This window comes from Sarcophilus harrisii, chromosome 1, assembly GCF_902635505.1.
Source record: "Sarcophilus harrisii chromosome 1, mSarHar1.11, whole genome shotgun sequence".
NCBI lineage: Eukaryota > Metazoa > Chordata > Mammalia > Dasyuromorphia > Dasyuridae > Sarcophilus > Sarcophilus harrisii.
In genome coordinates, this window is record NC_045426.1 from 545,522,973 (window position 1) to 545,535,966 (window position 12,994).

Sequence of the window (12,994 nt, forward strand, 5' to 3'; positions counted from 1 at the left end):
ACTATTTACAAGATTATATTTAAGACTTTTCCTCCCTTCAGACCTAGATATTCCCTTTATCTTTTATTTTTGAAGACCAGTGATGTTAGGAGAATGATGTCTTGACTTGCTCATGAATTGAATTCAAGTGATGCAGAGCTGTACAAAGTTATTCTCACTCTTTCCTCCAAAGTCATCCAAAGATTAGTGGCAAGATGAAAGTCAAAATGACCAGAGACAGCCCAGAAGGCAGTGAATGACCTTGACTTTTTAAAATTAAGGTCTTTCCTAGGCTCACTTTGATTAAGGCACTACTCGTTCAGTGATTAAGGTTGATTACAGCTAGGTGGCGCAGTGGATAGAGCCCAGCGCTGAAGTCAGGAGGACATGAATTCAAATGTGGTCTCAGACATTTAATACTTCCTAGCTGTGTGACCCTGGGCAAGTCACTTAACCCCAATTGTCTCGGCCAAAAAAAAAAAGAAGGAAGGAAGGAAGGAAGGAAGGAAGGAAGGAAGGAAGGAAGGAAGGAAGGAAGGAAGGAAGGAAGAAAAGGAAGGAAGAAAGGAAGGAAGGAAGAAAAGGAAGGAAGGAAGAAAAGGAAGGAAGGAAGAAAAGGAAGGAAGGAAGAAAAGGAAGGAAGGAAGGAAGGAAGGAAGGAAAGGAAGAATAGAAGGAAGGAAAGGAAGGAAAGGAAGGAAGAAAAGAAAAAAGAACTGAGATAAAATATGATGTAATGTAGCATCACAGAAAGTAGTGTTAAATAACCAGCACCCACTCTTGGGAGTCAGAATATCTCAGCTTCTTTAAGAAGATTTGGCTTCTAGTCCCAATTAAACTGTTAACAAGCTATGAAATTTGGGGGTATATCCGTATACTCTCTCACTGACTCAGTTTTTTTTTTTTCCATGCAAAATGATGTGGTTGAAATAACAGATTGCTGATACACATTTCAGTTCTCACATTATATAATTCCATGTTCACAACGAAGGTGAGGCAAAATCTCTAATTCAGCCAACTGAACAGTGCCTCCAGTCTCTTCAATCTAAAACTGCCTCCAGTGCAAGTCACCTTATAAAACCTTGACTAGATGCCCGATTACTTCCCAGGGTGGATCCTTTTCCAGTGAATCTGAGATCTTTGATCTTAATCCTGAATGATAGATCTGAATCACTCCAGTTTAGAGACCCAGAAAAGTATACTCAGAGACGAGCTTTATTGGTTAATCATTTACTATCTAAGAAAAACAAATTTTAACTGTAGGCGGAATAAGAAATATTTCTCTTTCCCCTAAGCAGTTTGTGGCTTTCACAGAGATTTCAGGAAGCATCCCCGAGTAACCGGCATAATATGACTTGATGCCCGAGGGAGAATGGCAATTGGAGAGAGACTGGTGCGCTTTTTCGACGTCTCTGGTCCTGCAGAAGGGACCGATAGAGAAAGAAGGAACACTGCTGAAGGACTGAAGCTTTTGTTGCGTTGTAGCGCACTCTTTGCGACCCCAGAAGGCGTTTTCTCGAGTGCTTTGCCATTTCCTTCTCCAGTTGTTGAGGGCAAGCAGGGTCACACGGAGCTGTGACGCAGGGATTCTGGAAGCGCATTCCCCGGCGGACGGAAGCCACAGACAATGGCGGTAGGTTTTGTGTGGGACTGATTTTAGACCCCCTCCCCCAAATTAACTACCCAGGGAATCTTCGGGTACAAAGAGAAAGCACTGACTTAGTCCCTGCAGGGAGAGGCCCCGGCACACCTGGGAGGCATCTCAGCTCCCAACTCGGGCTCTACCTGGCAAACAGGAAACAGTAAAGCTGGTTAAATAGCAAAGACCCAAGTCTTTTCATTGGATGCACTAAAAAGGAAGTAATCATTACTGACCAATATCACCAAGGCTGTCTGCTTCCTGTGGTTGACGTCACTTCCTGTAATTTCCTGAAGCTGACCTAGGTCTGACCTTTCTTGTCCTAGGCCTTGAGATTATGTGACTTCCTGCAACCTGGGCCTAAAGCTCAACCTTCTGGCCCCGCAGGCTTCTGGGAACAGGGGTCATGTGACTTAGGCCTAAGGTCTGACCTACTTTATCTCATAGTCTTTTTGAGAAAACTTCACAGGTTTGGGCAGCAGGAAGAACTGGGCAAGGCTGCGAATGCCAGGATGCGCAATGTGGGGCGTTATTCATCAAAGAGGATCTGAAATGAATGACAAATGCATGGATTACAGGCAGAGCGCTGCAGGTCAGAGAACGTGGGCTTGAATACTCGCTGTGCGATTTATCCCTGTGACCTTGAGCAGAGGCGTTAACTTCCCCGTGTCTCCATTTCCTCATCTATAAAAATGAGAAGATGGAACTAGATGTTTTCTAAGCTCTGAATCTGTGGTTCTTGGGGCACCGTTTGATTTAAGTATATTTTCTTTTTTTTTTATCCAAAGCATAAATAAAAACTGAGAGTCCGCTTTTAAAAATGAATTTCACAAATGATGAAGAATCCAAACTTACCAAAAGATAACAAAAAATTGTTGTTCGAAGATTTGGTTCAAGGGCCAACTCCACAATAGGAAATTCATAGAGATCTCGAGTGATGAGGAAAGAGCTGTCATATTACATATACATCCCAGTGTAGCTGATATAAACTGTGTCCCCTTTAACCTTTGGGAGGCCCTGATATAAACTGCGTCCCCTTTAATCTGGGGGGGAGCATCAGAAAGGAATCTGTGGGGGAAGGGTGCCCCTGGGTCTCAAACCCTGCCTGCCTCTGGGAGGGGCCACACCCATTTTTTTTTAGTATATTTATATATATTTAGTATATATTTTTATATTTATATATTTTATATTTATGTTTTTAGTATATTTATATATATTTAGTATATATTTTTATATTTATATATATATTTTATATTTATGTTTTTAGTATATTTATATATATTTAGTATATATTTTTATATTTATATGCTTTTAGTATATTTATATATATTTAGTATATATTTTAATATTTTATATTTTATATATTTTTATATTATGTATTTCATATTTGTATATTTTTATATATTTTATATTTATATATATTTTATATTATGCATTTTATATTTATATATTTTAGTATATTTATATATATTTAGTATATATTTTTATATTTGCATATTTTAGTATATATATTTAGTATATATTTTATATTTATATATATTTTATAATGTGTATTTTATATTTATATATTTTTAGTACATTTATATATATTTAGTATATATTTATATATTTTATATTATGTATTTTATATTTATATATTTTTAGTATATTTATATATATTTAGTATATATTTTTATATTTGTATATTTTTAGCATATTTATATATATTTAGTATATGTTTTAATATTTATATATTTTATATTATGTATTTTATATTTATATATATTTTAGTACATTTATATATATTTAGTATATATTTTTATATTTATATATTTTATATTATGTATTGTATATTTATATATTTAAGTATATTTACATATATTTAGTATATATTTTTATATTTGTATATTTTAGTATATTTATATATATATTAGTATATATTTTTATATTTGTATGTTTTAAGTATATTTCTATATATTTAGTATATATTTTGATATTTTATATATTTTTATATTATGTATTTCATATTTATATATTTTTAGTATATTTATATATTTTATATTATGCATTTTATATTTATATATTTTAGTATATTTATATGTATTTTTATATTTATATATTTTTAGTATATTTATATATATATTTTTATATTTATATATTTCATATTATGTATTTTATATTTATATATTTTTAGTATATTTATATATATTTAGTATATATTTTTATATTTATATATTTTTAGTATATTTATATATATTTAGTATATATTTTATATATTTATATATTATGTATTTCATGTTTATATATTTTAGTACATTTATATATATTTAGTATATATTTTTATATTTATAGATTTTATATTATGTATTTTATATTTATATATTTTAGTATATTTATATATATTTAGTATATATTTTTATATTTAGTATATTTATATATATTTAGTATATATTTTTATATTTGTATATTTTTAGTATATTTATATATATATTTAGTATATATTTTAATATTTATATATATTTTATATTATGTATTTTATATTTATATATTTTTAGTACATTTATATATATTTAGTATATATTTTTATATTTATAGATTTTATATTATGAATTTTATATTTATAGATTTTAGTATATATATTTAGTGTATATTTTTATATTTATATATTTTATATTTATATGTTTTAGTATATTTATATATATTTAGTATATATTTTTATATTTTATATATATTTTATATTGTATATTTATACATTTTAGTATATTTATATATATTTAATATACATTTTTATATTTATATATTTTTAGTATATTTATATATATTTAGTATATATATATATTTTAGTATATTTAGTATATTTAATTTTAGTATCTTTTCTTAGATATTTTTAGTCAATTAGTCTGAGAACAGAAGCTTTATTTTACCTTTCTTTATATCCCCAATATCTATTACATAGCCTGGTACATAGTAGGCACTTCCATAAATATTTATTGACTAATTGGCCACACCCATTCTTAAGGGAAGCTCCCAGAGAAGTAATCTCATTCATTTGGAAATCCCAACCAAACTGTTCCCCAGCTGGGGGCAAGAGAAACCCAGTAAAACTGAATGTTCTGCAATCCATCTCTAATTCCTAATCAGGAGTTTGCCCATGAAGAAGGCTGGTTTTTTTTTTTTGTTTGTTTTTGTTTTTGTTTTTTTTAAGCGTAAATAAACTCATTCTTACCACAAATGTAGAGCCTGTATTCAGTGGGGTTTGTGAATTCTTTTGCAAAATCTGCCACTGGCCAAAAGGGATCCCATTGTTGTTAGGGGATCTCTCAATCCTCAATTCTCACACCCCAACATATATCGACCTTCTTTCTCCAAAATAAATTTAAATAATCATTTCTATAGTATGTAAAAACGATGCTTCAGGATTCAGTATATTGAAAACATACCACTAACTTTGCCCATTTGTTATGGAAAAGTCTAAGTGTCTGCTATAACAGATTTTGATGTTTTTGACTTGTTTATGAATTGGATTTAAGTGAAGCAGAATTGCATAAAGTCATCAACTTCATTCTCTTTCAGAAAGTTGCCAGTTACAAGACAAAAATCAAGATGGCCCAGGGTGCAGTGCATGACCTTGGCATTTTTGATGTCTGAACAAGTTTTAAGCACAATAAATTGTTCTTATCTACTCATTCCAAGAGGTTGAGGGGGGCAGTTATTTACATCTTTAGGATAGACCATCTGTTGAGGTCTAGATTTGCGGTACCTAAATGAAATTAGGGTTTAGTTAAGGTCTAGTGGCAGGTTTGGGGTACAGGGAGTCAAACAGAGCTCCTCTGTAACCCCCTTGGATTCGGCGCAAGGATACGACAGTAAATGAGGTATAGTAGTGGAGGGAGTTCCCAATAAAGGAATTTATTGGCTCAAGAGCTACATTGGTAAAAAAAGGTTTATTTTTGAGTTTAGAAGTAGGTGATAGGTGAAGGTAGAGATAGGTAGAGATAAGGAGGGCACTGGACAGAGGGTCCAGGGGACAGAAGGTCCTCACATGGCTAGCATGTTTGGAATCTCTGCCAAGAGGGGGTTCCCAGCGTGGCCCTTTTATAATAGGAGACTTAGCTTGAGGGGCTTTTGGGTGTAGCCCCAAAGTTGGCTCAGATATGGGTGGGGCTGGGACAGGTCCGGATCTTCCATTGGAATTCAAAGGGACCAGAATTTGTGAGTCAAAGAGCAATTACATTCACTAGAGGGGTTTGGGAATCAAAGATGGGAAGTTTCCCACATAATTCCCCCCTCAAGCAGTTGGAACTTAAATTCATTTAAGGAAAAAAGACATGGAGCAAAGTCTCTTACTGAGACAGAATTGAACATTTTCTCCTTCCAGGATTTTCCAAGTTCAGGAGTCCCCTTTTCACATCCTCCTAATTCACTTATGGATTTGAGGCCTATTTTATTATATATTTATATTTATTTATTTTGTATATCAACTTGTCACCTGGGACAATTAGCCACCGGGCAGTTCAGTGAATCTCAGAGCATTAAGGAAGACCTGAGTTAAAATAAGATCAAATTTATCACAGGAAGACCTGTACTAGTCACTTAACCTGTCTACCTCAGTTTTATCATATAGAGAGATAAATAATAGGGATATAAAAAAAGAGGTAATCATGACACCTCCTAGGCTTGCTTTAAGAATAAAATGAGATATTTGTGAAGCACTTACACAAAGCCTGGCACATAGTAGGCATTATTACTTACTTCCTACTTTTCCCTTCTTTTTTCCCCATTGAAATTGAGACTAGAGATTGTTTTATTCTTTGCTTTGTATCCCCATACTAGGGGCTTAAAAAACACTTGTTGATTAATTGATAATGATGATGATGACATTTTACAAAGAGGTGTAGTGGATATAAATTCAATTTTTATTTAGGGAGCCCTGAGTTTATGAGGTTCCTATTGACAAGAGACTACCTCTAAGTGATGCTAGACAATTTAATAATAGTACAATTGTCAGAGAGTTACTCATCTGCACCTGTGGAGGGGGTTTCAAAAGTAGAGAGTTTCTGATGCTCATGAAATCAAAGCTCTAGACAACAAGAAAAACGATCTTTTGTGACACACCTGTAATCCTTTTCTATGAGATGAAAGTTGCCAAATGTTAAGCCCCATGATGGTCAGGATAACTGGAGCTTCAAGAAATGGCTCTGCTCCATTAGCTCAGCCACTAAAAAAAGTAAAATAAAATAAAGCAAGGCCTAAAAGTCAATGTGATTACTCCAGTCTTTGGTCATTGTCCCCATTAGCTTTCACCTCTACTTTCCATTATTCCCTGTGTATTTGTACATCTTTCTTATAACAAACACTCAAATATCTGAAATCAAGTATGGTTTCAAATTTCTTTCCTTTGCCCCATTTTCTAATGTTTGTGTGACTTTATCCCTTTCTTATGGCCATTGTAAAGTACAGAACCAATTTACTTTTTCTGCCCTCTGGGATTATGGCAAGTACAAAAAGGTGGGGGCGGGAAAAGAAGAGGGGAGAGAGAATGTACTCCAAATCCCTCTGTTGCTTCCCATCCTGCTTCGGAAGAAGAGTGGCACTTTCTCTGAAAGCAGCAAACTGTGGGAAACCAAACAATCTCCATCCCCAGGCTCCCTATGTAGAAGCTCTTTCTCTTCTGGTTCACTCTGGTCTCCTGGCCCTTTTGCTCCTGCCTGTGGGAACCTGGATAATTAGCTTCATTAAGCATCCCAAACCAGCCGTTCTTTTTTTCTTCTTTCCATTCTTCCCTTGACCCTGACTCACTGTAATTGCTGAAGTTGCTAAACATAATGGAAATGGGCAGGGGGTGGGGAGAGGGAAGAGTACTTATCAGAACCAAAAAGTATCTTAGCTGAACAATACCCTGGGCCTAGGCAAGCTGTGTAAGAACCATTGTGGTTCTTACACATTGCTGCCTTGAAACAAGCCTACCCAGCTAAGCTTAATCAGAGGTTTCAAATAGGATAAAAATAATAAAAGTACCAGCCCACCTGTTTTTTGTTTTGTTTTGTTTTTTTTTCATTTGGCTCACTTACTTTTGACTCAATCTTTTATTTGGCATCTTTATTTTCATTTGTTCTCCTTCCCAAATTATCTGTCCCCTGTGTAATGACTATTGCTCTGATTTAAAAAAAAAACAAACAAACAAAAAAAAACACCTATTAAAGATGATTCAGGGGAATTGGATGTATGCCTAAGAGAAAGCTTTCCCTTTATAACTGAAATTACCCATGTGTGTTCCTGGCTCCTTAGAGGGCTAATGGAGTTGATTTAAGCTCATTTGTGCAAAAAAGGGCCTATCAATGTAGAATCTTTCTTTTATATCTTATTGTATTATCTGGTCCTGTTAGTTTCAAGTGAGACACATATTTATTTGTTGCCCCCTGCCATGTACGCACTTTTTTCAGTTTTCTTGCAAGGCTGTTAGTTCAGCAAGTTCAAGCTTCTGATATCTTACCATGACATAATTTGAATAGCTCATCCTCACTGGGTTGGGGAATTAGTCCAAGCAACCTTCAGGTAAATCTGAGATGAGGCTCTGGACAATAGTCACTAGCATAGATGGACTTAATGGAAAACCTACAAGCTTTTTTTTTCCTCCCCACATGTTCTGTTCCTAGCTCTGCTATCAGTCACATACATGACAACCTACAAATTGTGATTTCAGATAGATCTATGAGCCTTCTGTTTTCTGAACACTCTTTGAAATTCCTTAAAAATAATATATCCTGTAAATAAAAGGCTATTAAATAAAAAAAAAAAAAGAAATTCCTTAAAAATAAAACTTAAAATATAGATAAACACAGAGGGGTAGCAGTCAACTCAAATTCACACTAATTTGTAAATGCTGATGTGAAATCCTTTCCTAAAAATAGGTTTTTCTAGGAGCAGAGATGAAAAAGCACTGTACTGAACTTTCTGAAGAACAAACCACAAGGGGGAGAATGGGAGCAGAAAGATGGGAAAGAATTTCAAGGTTTTAGTTGGGTGCCACTTATAGTGCCTGTTTCATAAAATCATGGAATTTAATATAGGAATCCTTAATCTGAGATCCACAGATGGGATTCTGTGGATAGATTTCAAAAGGCTTATGAACTTAGCTGGGAAAAAATTATTTCTGTTCTCACTAATCCTTAGTTTCTTTTGTAATTCTATGCATTTTTCTTGAGAAAGGGTCCATGGCAAGTTGCTTTAGAGCTAGAAAGGATGCTAAGTTACCCCTAATGGAAAAGCTTTTTTACTCTATATAGTCTGGTATATATTCTCCTAGGTATACTTTCTCAGGTTTCTGTTTTGCTATTGCTTAGGCAAATAGGTTTCTTTGAGAAAGGAAAGAAAATATAGTTGTGATTTGCCATTTCCTTCTCCAGCTCATTTGACAAATGAGGAAACTGAGGTAACACGAGGTTTAGTGACTTGCCCAAGGTCACACAACTAGTAAATGTCTGAGGGTAGATTTGAATTCAGGTCCTCCTGACTCCAAGTCTAGTGCACTATCCACTATACCATTTAGCTGCCCCCACTATCTTATGGTTTGTTGGTAGGGCTTGAGGGGATGTGGGAACCTCATTGATTTCTGATGAAACTAATGAGTTTCTTCTCAGAACAGAATAATGTTTTTAAAATCATAAAAAAAAATACAAAAGCATAAAGCAAGATATAAAATGCAATGCCACTATGAACAGTATATTCAAGAAAAAGAGTTTAAATTGTTATGATAAATTGGAAAATGTATAGAGAACCAATCCAAGAAATTTAGATAACAGGAGCCCCTAGATGGTACAGTGGCTAGAGCACCAGCCCTTGAGACTGGAGGATTTAAATTCAAATCTAACCTTAGACACTTCATCCTTATTTACTATGTGATCCTGGCAAGTCACCTAACCACAATTGTCTTGCAGCTAACCCTCAGGTTAGCTTTGCAATTCATGATGTGAAAATTAGACAAGGATTGTGATAAATTCATTTAAGTGGGAGGAAACATTCATTACTAAAGTCACTTATTGATTTGAATCACAGAATTGGGACTATAGCAGCCATCCAGTCCAACACATAGGATTTGGGATTCCAGGTCCTTTTTACTCCAGAAAGAAGGCTTGTTCCCACATGTAGCATTGGGACTATAACTCACTTTCACTGACAGCAAATGTCATTGCTTGCTTCTAGAGGAAAGGTGAGAAAGAGAACCTGGAAAGGATGGAAGAAAAGGGAAGTAGGATGAGTTAAGGATTTCTTGAGGAAACTGGGGGGAACAGAAATATTATCATCTTTGATGGCCAGAACCTGAACTTCTTCCCTAACCCAAGACTAGCTTCTGACCTCCCACTCTCCTACTTCTTTCTACTTTGCTGAAGGAGTATATGTATTAAATTTTTGCACTCTCTTCAGTTCCCTCAGGTGAGGGAAGGTCCAGGTAGCCTAGTTGCTGCTCTAAGTAAGAGTTTTTGGTTTTTTTTTTCCAGGGACAGATGATGGGATATATGAGTGGGGCATTTTAGACATTTGGGATTAATCCCAGGAGGGATTGGAGCTATAGATAGAGTTGGTGCTGGGTCCCATAGACCTATTATTTGCTGAGCAGAAATTCCTTATTCTGTGACTGACCACTCTAGAAAACAACGTCAGAAGAAAACATTGGGAAAGGTATTGTTGTAACACTAGGCGTTGTTTAGTTACATTTCTTCCTTACTCTGCATCGATGTATTTTTGAGAAAACCTATACCAGACAATGTTTTGTTGTTGCTGTCCTTACTCTTATATTTCAGTTATGCCATTGCTACCTGTGTCTTCTGGCTGACTTTATTGAATGTAGACATATGGGTGGGGTTTTGAGCTATAATTTTAGGATTATAGACCAACAAATATATAACCAAGAAGAGGACAGTGAAAGGAAAAGGAAAACCATAAAAGTAACAGAAGGCTGTATGGTGGAGCCAAAATCCAAGGATCTCAGTTTAACTTTTGAATCTGTCTCTTATTACCTTTGAATCTAGAGCTGTTCAACCCAGGGACTTTTCTTGTGAGTGTGAGTTGAAGGAATGGGGAGATAACCAGAGGGGACATTATATCTTGAGGGAGGCAGTCTATTGTACTTTTAGATAAGGTTTTGTTTTGCTATGGATTTTCCTTTTATATCCACCTTAAAATGTGTATTTTAAATTTCTACCCATTGTTTCTAGTATCACTCTCAATGGCAAATAGAGCAAATCTAATCCTCTACCTTGTAGCAGCCCTTCAACTATGTAAAGAAAGCTACTATTTACACAAGAGAAAGTGATAAATTACTACAGTAATTCAATGATTCTTGCTTCTGGGATAAGAACTCATTATTTGACAAAAACTACTGGGAAACTATGGAAAATAATATGGCAGAAACTAGACATAGACCAACATCTCACAACCTATGTCCAGATAAAATGAGTGCATGATTAGGCCATAATCAAATCAGGAATAATTTGCTTATCAGATTTATGTCAAAGAATATGAACAGGCAGTTTTAAGATCTAACCAGTCCAGAGAACAATTTGGAATTATGCCCAAAGGGCTCTAAAATTGTCCATACCTTTTAATCCAGCAATACCCCTGTTATGTCTCTATCCCAAGAGATCATATTAAAGGAAATTGTACACGTACAAAAATATTTTTAGCAGCTTTTTTCATGGTGGCGGAGAATTGAAAATTGAGGGGATGCCCATCTATTGAGATATAGTGATATACTAATGTAATGTAATACTATTGTTCTATAAGAAATGATGAATAAGGCATATTTCAAAAAATCTGGAAAGACCTACATGAACTGATGCTAAATGAAATGAACAGAACCAGGAGAATAGTACACAGTAACAGCAACTATAATAGACTTATAAAAGACTTAGCTCTTCTCAGTAATACAATACTTTTTCTTTTTAACTTTTCTCTTTAAATATTCATTACTTCCATAAATAATTTGCTAGACTACTATAACATTGCAGTAATGAATGTTTACCCATTTCCCTGTTGCCATTCACCTCTCCTTTGTGCCTTTTATTTCTATTCAAAATCCAAAATCACGACATATTCTTTCTTTCAGGTAAAGTTCTCCTCCACTAAATTCCTACTCAACTGTGTTATGGAGGTGACTCTGGTTTGCTGAAGGTTATACCCACAAAGTAAAAATAAACTCTAGAAGACTCCAAAATGTGAGAAAGGCTTTGAACATGATCTCAGGAGCTCTGGATGAAAAGCAGAACCACACTGTTTTTAAGTTGTCTATAAATATGAACTGAGTGGTATTTTAAACTTAAGAACCTTGTCCAGGGAAAACCAAACAGACAGACCTACTATGAGAAGGTCCAAGTCATTTGAATCCAAATTTAAATTTGGATCTTTTTATTATAAATTGAACCAGAAACAAGAAGTTTCAGCTAAATGAAAAACTGGTTTAAAGGTTCTCAGAAGAGCAAAAAGAAGGAATCAAGAAATATCATTTCATGAAACATTTGGTCATTTCTTATTATTAGACTCAGTTTTTCATTTGTTTTTGGTCCAGAATTGTGTTTTCATTGCTCTAAATAACTCCTTTTGAGAAAATCCCTCTACCAACTTAGATAAATAACTACTCAGCAACTTGTAAACATATATAATTGCCTGGGGCACTAAGAATTGGGTATGGTTATCTAATCAGTGAGTGTCAGAGGAATGCTTGTCTTCCTTACACAAAGGTCAGCTTTCCATTATCTTTAGCTGTCTTTTGCTCCTTGATAAATGTTTGCAAAGAGAATACTGTATTTTATGCACTTAATCTCTATTTCCAAGGATGAAGAGGTCACATGTAATATTTTTTCCTTAACCTGATAGTTCTAAAATTTGGCTACGAAGTTTGTTGGCATTTTTTCTATTAGAATCTCTTTCCTGAGGTGATTAATGGATTATTTTAATGACTACTTTGCTTTCTGGATTCAGGATATTAGGACATTTTTCTTTGATAATTTCTCAAAAGATACTGCCCAAGCTCCCCCTTTTGATTATGGCTTTTAAGTAGTCCAATGATTCTGATATTATCTTTCCTGGATCTAATTTCCAGGTCTAGTTTTTCCCATAAAGTATTTTATATTTTCTTCTATATTTTCTTTTGAATTTTGATTGATCCTTTTTTTTTCTGTAAGGAAATTGAGCTTAAGCTCAGAGTTACACAGCTAGTAAGTGATAAGTGTCTGAGACCACATTTGAACTCAGTTCTGACTCTAACCCAAGGCTGGTGCTCTATCCATTGCATCATTCAGTTATATCTGTTTGATTGATTCTTGATGTCCAATAGTTATTTACCTCTACATGTCTAATTCTAACTTTTAAGATCTTATTTTCTTCAAATAGCTGTTATAC

General features: G+C 34.2%; 1 long non-coding RNA gene across 2 annotated transcripts in view; it reads left to right on the forward strand.

Annotated features, from left to right (window-relative positions):
• The first annotated feature begins 1,903 nt into the window (after positions 1 to 1,903).
• The window catches only part of LOC116420636, a 102,020-nt gene continuing 90,929 nt past the window's right edge, over positions 1,904 to 12,994 (forward strand). The window contains exon 1 of one of the 2 annotated variants that reach the window (XR_004231013.1): positions 1,904 to 2,210. This is a non-coding gene — a long non-coding RNA (uncharacterized LOC116420636). The remainder of the gene's footprint in view (positions 2,211 to 12,994) is intronic. The other variant, XR_004231012.1, reaches the window with a different exon arrangement.